The 12454-nt window shown below is 41.0% G+C and overlaps 1 pseudogene; it reads right to left on the bottom strand.

The window, feature by feature from the left end:
* The window catches only part of LOC102882341, a 24687-nt pseudogene that overhangs the window by 11434 nt on the left and 799 nt on the right, over nucleotides 1-12454 (bottom strand).

The raw sequence follows: 12454 nt of genomic DNA, 5'->3' as shown, positions 1-12454 counted from the left end.
CTTTTGTTAGTTTCTCATTTGCAAATTAGACATGCATTCACTAAGTAAGTGCTGCTTCTGGCTTCTAAGCCTGATGGTGGTAAAACCACCTTGATTTGGGTTGAGATGTTGTAAGTACTTGCTGTCATTAAGAGGAATTTGATGGAGCAGCAAGTCTTCAGCTTTGCTTGGACAATTTTGCTTGGACAATTGCTTCAACAATCAAAGGAGATCTATTAGAATAAGCACCTCCAGCATGCCACACTGGTGTGTCCAGAGGGGAGAGCATTTGGAAGCTTCATGGAGTTTCATTGAGGCCACATCTTGTCCTGCCCTGGAGACACACTGATGGTCAGGAGAGAGGTTACCAGGGGATTTTTTAAAGCAGGAATCAAACAATTCAGTAACACTAGTTCATAGACTTTCAAGTCCCAAATGGCAAAATAATCCATCTATTGACAACCAAAGATGCAAATAAGGTGGAACATCTCTTCTGACTTGACTTATGATGATTAATTTTATGTGTCAGTTTAAGTGGCCACAAGGTACAACTTAAACATTATTTCTGGCCATGTCTGTGAGGATGTTTCCAGATGAGATTAACATTTGAATAAGTGGACACAGTAAAGTAAATTGCTCTCCCTTATGCAGATGGACATTATCTAATCTAGTGTCCTGAATAGGACAAAAAGCAGAGGAAGAAGAAATAGCCCCTCTTTTTTTCTGCCTCACTTTTGTGCTGAGACATCTTATCTCATCTTCATCTCTCAGAGTGGGACTTACACCATCAGCTCCTATGGTTCTTGGCCTTCAGACTTGAGCTGAATAACATCACCAGCTTTTCAGGGTCTCTAGTTTACAGAAGGCAAATCATGGGACTTCTCAACTTCCATAATCACATGAGCCAATTCCTCAAAATAAATCTCTTTTATGTGTCTTATTACAGAATACATATACATATATATACAGCTACAGCTATTCTAATGGTTCTGTTTCTCTGGAGAACACTAACTAATTCAAGATTCTCAAACTGTGTATGGAAAACCATAAAATACACTGACTCATGCATTGTATTGTTGAGGAGAGAGCTTAGGGAGCTCACTGCAAAGAACACCTGCTGCACACCCAGAAGACCTAGTCTCACATCCTCTTCTCCCACTACTGACTCTTGTCCTAAACAAGTCTCTTATTTTTTTCTCACCCCTATTTTCCTGATCAGTACCACAAAGATAATCCCCTCCTAGTAGCTCATATACTCTATTTAAAAATCCTTATGTAGGGCTTGCCCTATTCTAAACACAGTTCTGAGAACCTTAAAAAGTTAACTCATTTGAACTTCTTAACAGCCCTGTAAGGTTCTGTTATCATCAATGTGCAGATGAGGAAACAAGTACAGAGAAGTTAAGTAACTTGCCTGCCCAAGGTTACCTACATGACTGCTGTAGGTAACCTGAAACAATTTGAAGGGAATTACAGTGATGGCCCTCATATACTGAACACTTCAGCATTTACTTTAGGCTAAACCAAAAATTTTCAAACAATTTTTTTTAAAGCAAAGCACAGAGTAAAGAATACTTTTAACTCAGTATGCACACTGAAATAACAAGCTACTCCATAATGCAGACTTGAAATAGCTACCATGTATTATAATCATGGATTCTGTGGGTGATAAATTAGGCAGGGCTCAGCTGGGCGATTATTTTGTTCCTTGTGGTGCCATCTGAGGCCACTAATTGATATTCAACAGGCAAATAAGTTAATCTAGATGATTCTATGGTGATTTTACTCACATCTGGGTCCTGGGCTGGGATGACTCAGTACCTAGAACTGGAGGACCTACATGTGGCTCTTCATGTGGTGTGGGTGTCCTCACAGCATGGCAATCTCAAGGTAGTCTGACTTGTAGCATGACAGCTCAGTGTCCCATAGAAGATTCTACTTGACAGGGCAGACATAGCATTATTTATATAACTCAGCCTTAGAAAACAGAGCATTACTCTACCACATTCTATTGTTTAAAATAATCACAGGTTTCCCCTGATTCAATAGGAGGAGAAATAAACCTCATCTCCTGATGCTGGAGCAGTAAGTTTCCATTCTAGAGGAGTATATGGGATGCAAGATATTATAAAGATTATTTTTAAAAATCAAACATACTACAGATACTTAGCTTCAGTATATTCAGTGTACTCTGATATCTTCTATTTTATTCTATCACCTATTTAGAAATATTAGCCACAATACACTAAAGTAATTTCATGACCCACTCATGGATTATGTCCATCAGTTAAAAAAAAAAAAAAAAGAAGAAGAATGAGGCAAGCACTAAGCTCTTTTCATATAATATTTCTTTTAATTATTAAAGTAAGTTTAGGAAGCAAGTACTTATGTCCCCCATTATACAGCAATACCAGTGTGACTTAAAGAGGTCACATAATATGACAGATCCAATATTAACTCCAGCTCTCCAAGACAGATGCTCTTAATAACCATCACTCATACTCCTGGGCATAATACATGATCCTTGTTAATTTCAAACTGCCACCGTGGACTGCACCATGTGGCAATCATCATAAATTGCAGGAAGGACATAACAAAATTGCTTGTGAATTTATGCATGATGTATGTGTGCTTCTGTGTCTCAGCTCCTGAAACACTTGGATGCAATCCTCCCAGTGTGGGTCCTAAGCTCTAACTGACAAAGTGAAGCAGAGTGAATGTGTGGTTAATCAGATGTCAGGGCTTTCTTGGGGCAAAGAGGTGCCAGCAATACTACTCCCCAATAGTATTCATGAAAACGCCACCAAGAAGCTGAGATGGTCACGAGGATGGGGAGAACGACATAAGGAATGCAGTCGGCAATAATGTAATAGCTAGATGTAGGGCCAGAGGGGAGAAAGGGTAATCAAGGGCATTGTTTCATAATCTATATAAATGTCTAACCAATGTACTGTATACTGAAAACTAATAATAAAATATAATTTTAAAAAAGAAGCTGAGATGCCATCACAGCCCACTCAATGGATCCCTTGAATAAGGACACCATCACAAGCAAAGCTTCAAGTGAAAAACACCATGACCTGAGATATCCATGAATGTTTTAAATAAATGGTGAAGGAATTCTCTACCTACATAAATCATACATATCAGATGTAAACTGACATTTCCTAATTTCTGGCTTTAGGCAAATGTCAGCTCTTAGGACACAGATATATTATTAGATTGGAAAAGCAATGGTGATGGTAGCAGGCTTAGAATACCCCATAGCTTCCTCAGTAGTCTTCCAATTGTGTATGCAGAGAGATCGAGTCAAGGACCACTCTCCAGGCTGGGTCATACCAGCTATTCTCCATCAATTTTACCAATCTTCAGTTTTACCTTTTTTGTTTGTTTGTTTGCTGTCACTCTGTGTGTGCACTGCTGTCTGACAATCTTCTCTTTCTTATTCCTGTGACTTATTCTTTCCTTCTCTTCTCCCTGTTAAGCTGTGTTTATGGGAGAAAAGGAGCTCTTCCCTTAGCATGGGATCCTTGTCCTTGGAGGTAATGTGTTGTTGTGGGAGAAACGACTTCAACACTAAACTTTGCACCCGTGGACCAGGCAGGCACTGGGCGCCTGCACAGTATTCTCTCCATCCCTCAGAATGATCCTTTAGATTCCCATCCTGCAGCAGCAATGGATCTGCTGACAGACTTTACTGCTTGTGATCCTGGCCACCCCCTTTCCACAGCACCAGAAAAAAATCTTGGCTGCTGCTCTGAGGTACTGCCTTCTGTAGCCACATGCAAATGTGCCTGTAACTTAAGTCTCTGCCCCCTCCAGCCTTGATATAATCAAGCTCCATCCCAGCAGGAGTGGTTGGAGTGCCTCCTGCTGCCCAGTACCTGGCCCTTTGTGTCCCTGGACATCCAATCATTCCCCCATTCTCCATTTCCTACCAGGCAGTGGAACCCCACACTGAATTCCAGCCACCTGGGCAGGGCTACAACCATCCTGAGCCCTGCTGAGAGTTTGGTTCTGCTGCCCACCCCCAACTCTGTCAGAAGAACCACTCTCACAAGACAGTCCACCTAGAAACCTGTGTCACTTTCCATCCTGGCCCAGTCAGCCATCCCACCTGACACATCAGAAGACTAGCTCTAGAAAAGCATTGTTTTCCTTAAGATTCTCCAGAAACAGGCCCTGAGACAAGGGCTAAAGCACACAGCTTATTTCAGGGGTGCTTCCAGAAATGAAACAGGGGGTCAGGGAACTGAGACAGGGCAGGAGATGTCACAGAAGGCTGTGTTATCAGGGAGCTTCCCATTGCAGGATTATTCAGGGGAAGCTGTACTTCCAGGTTTCTCACCTGAGGGAAGGGGTCTGGACATTTGTTCACTTGTTCTCATCAGTCCTGATTGAGAGCTGCTCCTAGGGCTGATGGCTCCCTGGCCCTTTCAGCTGCCATCCTGAGAAGCCCTTGGGCAAAGCGATGAAGAGGCAGGCACTTGGGGGTTAGATTCCAGTGGAAGAAAGAAAGGAAAAGCACTGCCAGTATCCATTGGGGCAAGTCCTAGGAACCCCCGAAGATGAATCAGCCTGGGGTCCCCACATGTACCCCAACAAGCTAGTGCCTTCCCTTCCACCCTTGTTCAACTGGGAACATGCCTGTCAACTCCATTCCTCCTCCTGTTTCCCTGACAGACTGCTAAGTGTCTCACTTATCTCATAGTTGAGTCCTTTAGAAAACTAATAAAAATGATACACTGTGAAGACCCACTGTTTTCAACTAAACTATATATCAAAACACATTATGCAGGCACTCTAACTGTACATTGAAGGAACAAGTGAAAAACAAACTGTGAACTCATGAGGGCAAAGGGTGGTTCTGTAACAAGTAGCACAGTGCCCAGACTAAGCAGGCTCTCTCTATATTGGTTAAATGGATGGTCTGAGCTTGATCTCAGATCATGAAGATATTTATCTTTTTCTTTACTTCTCTGCAAACTTCTCATGTTAGAGGCAATAAAAAGGAATACATGCTGTGTCAAAGAAGTTGGCAGTACTTGAAAAGTTTCTACAATCTAGGCCCCAATCTCCAGAGTTAAGTGATAGAAGTATCTGTCTGGATTGGTCAGCTTTTGTTGCATAACAGACCACCTAAAATTTACTGACTCAAAACAATAGCCATCTATTTAACTCATTATTCTGCAAGTTGGCTCAGCTTACAATCTTTTATTTTTTATTTATTTTTTATGTTTTACGCCTACAGCATTTGGTCTTCCTAGGGTGGCCTCCCATCCAAGTACTAACCAGGCCCGACCCTGCTTAGCTTCCGAGATCAGACAAGATCAGGGTGGCATGACCATAGATGCAAGTTGGCAATTGAGATGGCAAGGTGGTTCTTCTGGGCTGGATTGTGCCCAGTAGATTTCTGCAAGTCTTGTGTCTGTATCTGTGGTCAGCTGGTCAGATGGTTGGGGCCATGATTTAGGCTGACCAGGGCTAGGATGGCAGAAGACTTTCTCCATGAGATCTCTCATTCTCCAGTATGCTAGCTTGACATGTTCATTTGCTAGTAATGTTCTACAAACACAAGGCAGAAGCCACAAGGCCCCTTAGGCCCCTTATGCTTGGATCTGGTACAATGTCCTTTTCCACATCTTGTCCAAAGCAAGTCATAAGATATGCCTAGATGCAAGGGGTAAAAAAATAGACTCTACTTGTTAATGGAAAGAGCGTCAAAGTGTCGTGGCCATTTTTTGCAATTTACTACAGTCTACCAGACCAGAAAACTCTTGCATCTGAACCCAGCATAAGTCACCAAGCTACAGAATCATGAGCTCAAGAAGCGATGATTGTTCTGATAAGTTTGGGGGTAATCTGTTATGCAGCAAAAATTAACTGATAATTCATCTTAGGTTGGATTCCGCTGAGGTGAATGATGAGATGAGAATTCATGTGAAAGTGATTGATTAGGATGTGTTCCCAGGAAAAGCCAGTGGGGAATGGGGACCAGGAAAGGAAGGAGTTCTAGCATGAGCGAGATATCAAAGCCATAAAGGACAGCAAGTGTGTCTGGGTAACCTTGCAGGAAACCTCTGGGGACAGTGTAGGTCACACCCCAGAGCTGTGTCAAGCGGGGGCAAGAAAGCTTCAGTGTTGATGTCTCTGCAGTCATTGGTTAAGATTAGCAGTCTGCATTCTCAGGCACTCTGGTTTTCTATTGGCACAGCACAGTGGGTCTCACCCATAGGGTAGTGCCATCCTCCCGTCAAGAGGCAGATGCTGTCTGTCAAGAGTGACAGTACATCAGAATCTGGCTGCACTAAGTGGCAAATGGCTTGAGGGTATGTGGCTGCAGCATTAATGTTGTTATTTTTCCTCCACAGTTTGGAGACTGCTATTTGGAGACTATTGAATGATTAAAATGCTTTTACTGTCAAGCTTTTTCTTATCTTTCTAACTAAACATTTTTGTTGCTGTTGGTACAATACCAGTCCATTTCTCCCTGTTTGTACCTCTGGGGAGGAAGCAAATCATTGTGAGCATCCTCATCATAACCTTTCATAAACTCAAAGACCATTATTAATCTGTATCCTGGACATTTTCTGCTGGAGAGTGGCCTCAACTCCATTAACCTTTTCCCATAATTGCCGGGCTCTCCTTTGAATCTCTTTGTTCCTCTCTTAATCCTCTCTTCAATGCCCCCTCTTCCCTGTGCCAATTTCTTTTTTAAGGGTGAAGATCCAATCTAGACATTGACCTTTCACAGTTGTTTAGTCACAATTGAATCTGCATCTCAGCCTGAGTATTTCTTACTCTAAACATGATGCTGAGTGTTTGAAGGTTTGCTTTGATTTTTGAAAGCTGAATATTACTTCAACATGCAATCGATATTTATACTATTGCGTTGTATAAGAAAAAATATTTCCGTGGAAAAATCAAAACTCAAAAGAAATATTGAACTCGATGGACCTTTGTGTCTGGCTGAGGCTTCATGGACCTGAGCCTAGAAACCTACATGACACTCCTTCCTAACCATGTCCACAGAGAAGTCAAGGATTTGCTGGGCATGATGATATAATGAGCATCTTTTCATACTCTCTTTTGTATCATTTCTGAATTTTGACTCCAAATATCCCATGTATAGGAGTAAATTATGGACTCTCCCTGAAAAGAATGTAGCTCCAGCTCCTTCTAAAAGATGGCTGTGAGATTGTGATTTATAGTAAGAAATCACATGATGGGGGATGGTTTCAAGAAAAACCCATGAATAGAAGTTTGGAGCTTTCATTTCCATCCCCCAATTTTCTGGGAGAGGAGGGGCTGGAGATTGAATTAATCACCAGTGGTCAATGACTTGATCAATTGTGCTTATGTAATGATGTCTCCATAAAAACTCTAAATAATGGGGTTCCACATTGGGAAACCAGAACACACTTAGGTGCCCCCATGTCATGTGCCAAACACAATGGGGACAGAAGCTTTTTTGTTCAGGGCCTCACCCTATGTATCTTTTTACCTAGTTGTAATATTCTTCGTAATAAACAAATAAACTGATAATCTAGTGAGTAAATAGATTTCCTGAGTTCTGTAAGCCTCTCTAACAAAATAATTGAACCCAAGGAAGGGGTCGTTGGAACCTAGTAGCGAGAACCCAGGAACTGCCCTCAAATATGTGGACATCTTCCATATGTTCCATATGAAAGAGGGATTACACACGTTCCCTTTGGTCTATGGTTTGACCCAGGATCAGCTGATGAGCATTTTTTAGAGAGACTAAAAGTGACTGAAAATGTGTTCTTGCATTCAGACAGAAGGTGACTAAAAATGTGTTCTCACATTCAGAGGTGCTCAGTGATAGAGATTAATGCATCATCAGCAATTCCTTGATCTTCTAAGACGTTTACTGCAAATACAGATTCCTGGAAAAATCTCTGACCTGCTGTGCATATGTCACCTTTTAGATTAATGGCTCTCAAACTAACCTTCATCAGAATCTGAAGAGAATCATTTAAACACATATGGTTGCCCCTACCTCCAGAGTATATGAGTTTATAGGTCTGGGCTGGAGTTTGTAAATTTGCATGTCTGCTTTCTTAGGTGATACTGATGCTGCTGGTCCAGGAACTACAGACTGAGAACCATTGTTGGAGAACATGTAGTGAATCTCCTGATGTCAAGGACAATGTTTCTTTCTTATGCCTTTTATTCCTCTTCATATTTCTTAGGACAATATCATTATACTCATTAGGACACTCTGAGTCATAGTGCAGGAACAAGCATATCTTGAACCTGAGTAGCTTAACAAGCTGTAGTTTTTTTTTCTTGTTCACTGAAAGTCTGAGGCAGGAAAGTGAGACTGTCCTCTATCCTATGACTCAGGGATCCAAGCTTCCTCCAATTTACATTACCACCACATATACAGATGGCTTATAGGGTCACTGGGCAGGAAAGAGTCAAAGTGCACAGCAGCTCTTCTATATTTTGGTCCTAAGAGGGAAATTTATAGCAATACAGACTTACCTCAAGAAATAAGAAAAAGCTCAAATAAACAATCTGACCTTACACTTAAAAGAACTAGAAAAAGAACAGCAAACAAAGCCCAAAGGAAATAGAAGGAAAAAAGTCTCAGGAATCATTTCTCTTCATTGTCCATTGGTCTTAGTTAATCACATGACCCTAACCTCAGTGGGTGTGGCTCCTTCTCTCCAGGCAGCAGTTACACAGCAGTGCAAAAGCTGAGGTCTGGATCCTGGACTTGGATCTCTTTATAATTAAACTTCAGGCTACTCACCACTTGTCCAGCCTCCAGCCTCATCTGTAAAGTGATGGGAGTAGATGCATATTGACTCTTCCATCTCTATGTTCTGAAACTCAAGGTGGCTATGCAGCTGGTTTCTCAGTTTCTCAAATACAGGAGGTCTGAATAAAGAATAGGCCCTTGTGTCACCTTTACCTGAGAAGTGAAAGGCAGTTATAGGTTTTCTACAAACACTTCACACCTCCGGACCATTTCCATACACAATTTGACACAACTGCCCCATCAGATGAAACGGTTACTTGATTTGCAAAGGACATTTGGGAGTTATAAGTTGAACAACAAAATATCCAAAAGGAAGAATTCTGTTCATTTCAATTGCTATTATTTTTTAAATTTTATTTATTAGTTTCAAGTATGCAGTACATTGGTTAGACATTTATATAGTTTATAAAATGATCCCTCTAATTGCTCTTTCTCTCCTCTGGTTCTCCACCTAGTCATTATATTAATGTTAACTGCATTCCCTTTGCCATGCTCCCCATGCCAGTGACCATCTGTCGACTACCAGTTTGTACTTCTCTAAACCTTCACCCCTTTCTCCCAGCCCCCCAGCCTCCCTCCCCTCTTTCTGTCACCTGATTGTTCTCTATATTTGTGAGTCTATTTTTGATTAGTTTGTTCTTTTTGTTCCTTATTTTCTGCATATAAGTGAAATCATATGGTATTTATCTTTCTCTGTCTGACTTATTTCACTTAATGTAATAACCTCTAGGTCCATTCATGTGTTGCGAATGGTAGAATTTCATTGTTTTCAATGGCTGAGCAATATTCCATTGTATATATGAACCATAACTTCTTTATCCAATTGTCTGTTGAGGGACATTTAGGTTGCTTCCATATCGTGGCTATTGTAAATTGTGCTGCCATGAATATAGGGGTGCATAGATCTTTACAAGTTATTGCTTTGATTTTCTTTGGATAAATACCCAGAAATGCAATTGCTGATTCAAAAGGTATATCCATTTTTAATTTTTGAGTAACCTCAAGACTGTTTTCCATATTGGTTGTACCAATTTGCAATCCCACCAACAGGATATGAGAGTTCTCTTCACATCCTTGCCAACACTCGTTCTTTGATTTATTGATGATAGCCATTCTGACCATCTTCTCCAATCACAATGGTATGAAACTAGAAATCAATTACAAGAAAAAAATCTGGAAAATACACAAACACATGGTGCTAAATAACATGCTACTATCAATGAATGGGTTAACAATGAGACCAAGGAAAAAATAAAAAGATACCTAGAGACAAATGAAAATGACAATACAACAATTCAAAATCTATGGGATGCAGTGAAAGTAGTCCTAAGAGGGAAATTTATAGCAATACAGGCTTACCTCAAGAAATAAGAAAAAGCTCAAATAAACAATCTAACCTTATACTTAAAAGAACTAGAAAAAGAACAGCAAACAAAGCCCAAAGGGAATAGAAGGAAGGAAATAATAAAGATCAGAGTGGAAATAAATGAAATCAAGTCTAGAAAAACAATACAAAAGATTAATGAAATCAAGAGCTGGTTCTTTGAAAGGATAAATAAAATTGACAAACCCTTAACCAAACTCATAAAAGAAAAAAGAGAGCAGACTCAAAAAAATAAAATCAATTACTATTATTTAATAATAATGTGGACAATCTTATTTAATAAATAAAGAAGTGCTAAGGTACAAACAGCTTCTGGTCAGGCTGTGTTGCTTACAGAACTGCACAATTTCTTTTGTTAAGGCTGAGAGCCTATTGTGAGGACAATTCTTGTACAGCCTCATCAGAATCATCTCTCTCTCATGGACTATGAACCAGCTGGCTGGCTGTTATTGCAAAAACTCTACCAAAACCAAAGAGTTGCAAAGCAAGTCTGAATGTGAGGAGACCAGTGTGGCATGGAGGAAAGAAGAGTGGGCCAGGGTCAGAGAACTTGGGTGGTAAACTCAAGGCTTCATTAACAACCTGCATGGCTTCAGAGGAATCACTTTATACCTTGCGTTTCACTTTTATCCCAATATGGCAACAGCAATAACCTATCTGATGATCTGGGGAGAGAGATGACAGACTTAACTACATTGTTTGCAGTCAAAGCTAACCTGAATTTAAAGTTGTGAGAAAGGGTTTGATGAGAGTATTTGTCTGGCTGAGATCAGCCCAAGTTTATTCTCTATTTTCTCATATCAATATTGAATTGTCTTTGAGAGACAACCTTGTATTGACCATTTTGGGGAGAAAGGAGGGTGTGAAATGAGTGTAACAAAAGTCTTCACTGTTGTCTTATATATACAGATATGGATCTTGCCATGCTTCTGATTCTACCTTAATAACATTCCCAACAGATATAACTTACACCGTGGACTCAGTTATAGAGGCATGGCCCATTCTTCATGGTCTAAGTCCAAGAGTGAGAAAGGGATGGAGTAAGTAGCAGAGGATGGTAAAGACATGGATGAGGAAGCCCTTTTATTCCTCTAAACCATCTTCCCACTGGACATTAGAACCTGAATTACAGCTAATCCTTCAAGAAACAGGGACCAGCTCCCAGAACGAGCACATAAGATGAATATTCTTCAGCACTTTTTTTATTTTTTCACCTGTCACTGAACTTATTGAAACTCAATTGTATTTTGCTGAGTTTCTTCTGTTTTTTAAGCTATCTGAATGGACTTCATGGCATCTATCCCTACCCCTGCAGGAATCCCAGCAGAGGTCAAATGGGAAACATCAGGATTCTTTTCTACTGCTGAAGTCATGCACAGTAAGAAATATTCCAAGGAATGCTCTGGAAGAGGAGCAGCCACCTCTTTCTCTATAGCCTGTCTGTCTTCATGCAGATTCTCCTGCAAGCAAACCAGAGATAAGAATTCAAGTGCTAATAGTTATTCAGGAAGCAAAGAAAACATCGATAATAGAAATGTATGATGGGAAATGTAGACATGGAAGAGATGAGTGAAAAGAAAGTGTGTGTTGTTAAGCTAGTTACTACTGTGAGTGATGTAAGCTCAATCCTGCTGAGCTCCCTGATAATCGGTGTAGAACAATAGTCTCCAACTTTTTTTGGTGCCAGAGATCAGTGCTCCTATAAGAATCCAGTGCTGGATGATCTGAGGTGAAACTAAGGCAGTGATGCTATTGCTGGGGAGTAGCTGCAAATACATAAAGCTTTGCTCGCTAGTCCACTGCTCACCTCCTGCTGTATGGCCCAGTTCCTAACAGGCCATTGACAGGACCAGTACCAGTCCGAAGCCCAGGGGTTAGGGACCCCTGGTGTAGAACATCCACCTGAGTCATCCCACCAAGGGCTGGGAGCTGGGATATCCATCACCAGCTGCTATTGCATTGTTGTGGGTAGTTACAGGAGGTGACTACAGGCACTCCATAGAATGCCATCAGATCCATGGAATAAGCATCGGAAATCAGATGTTTGGCCAGCAATCCAGGAATCAATACAACCTTGAGAATGTGGTTGGCCCCAACAGAGTGGGTTACACTACCAATGCGCCTCCCCCTATAGCTCTTATAGTTCCCTGGTCAGTATATTTATGCTATTAGACCAGAAAGAACATCCAATGATTGTGTGTGTGTGTGTGTGTGTGTATGTGTGTGTGATGGTGGGGGTAGCATGGGAGGAACCCTCAGAAACCACCCAAAGTTTGTGGATGGTGAGCCACCTTAGTTCAGCC

The sequence above is a fragment of the Pteropus alecto genome, unplaced genomic scaffold, assembly GCF_000325575.1.
Source record: "Pteropus alecto unplaced genomic scaffold, ASM32557v1 scaffold199, whole genome shotgun sequence".
Lineage (NCBI taxonomy): Eukaryota > Metazoa > Chordata > Mammalia > Chiroptera > Pteropodidae > Pteropus > Pteropus alecto.
This window is presented reverse-complemented; position numbering and strand designations above follow the sequence as displayed.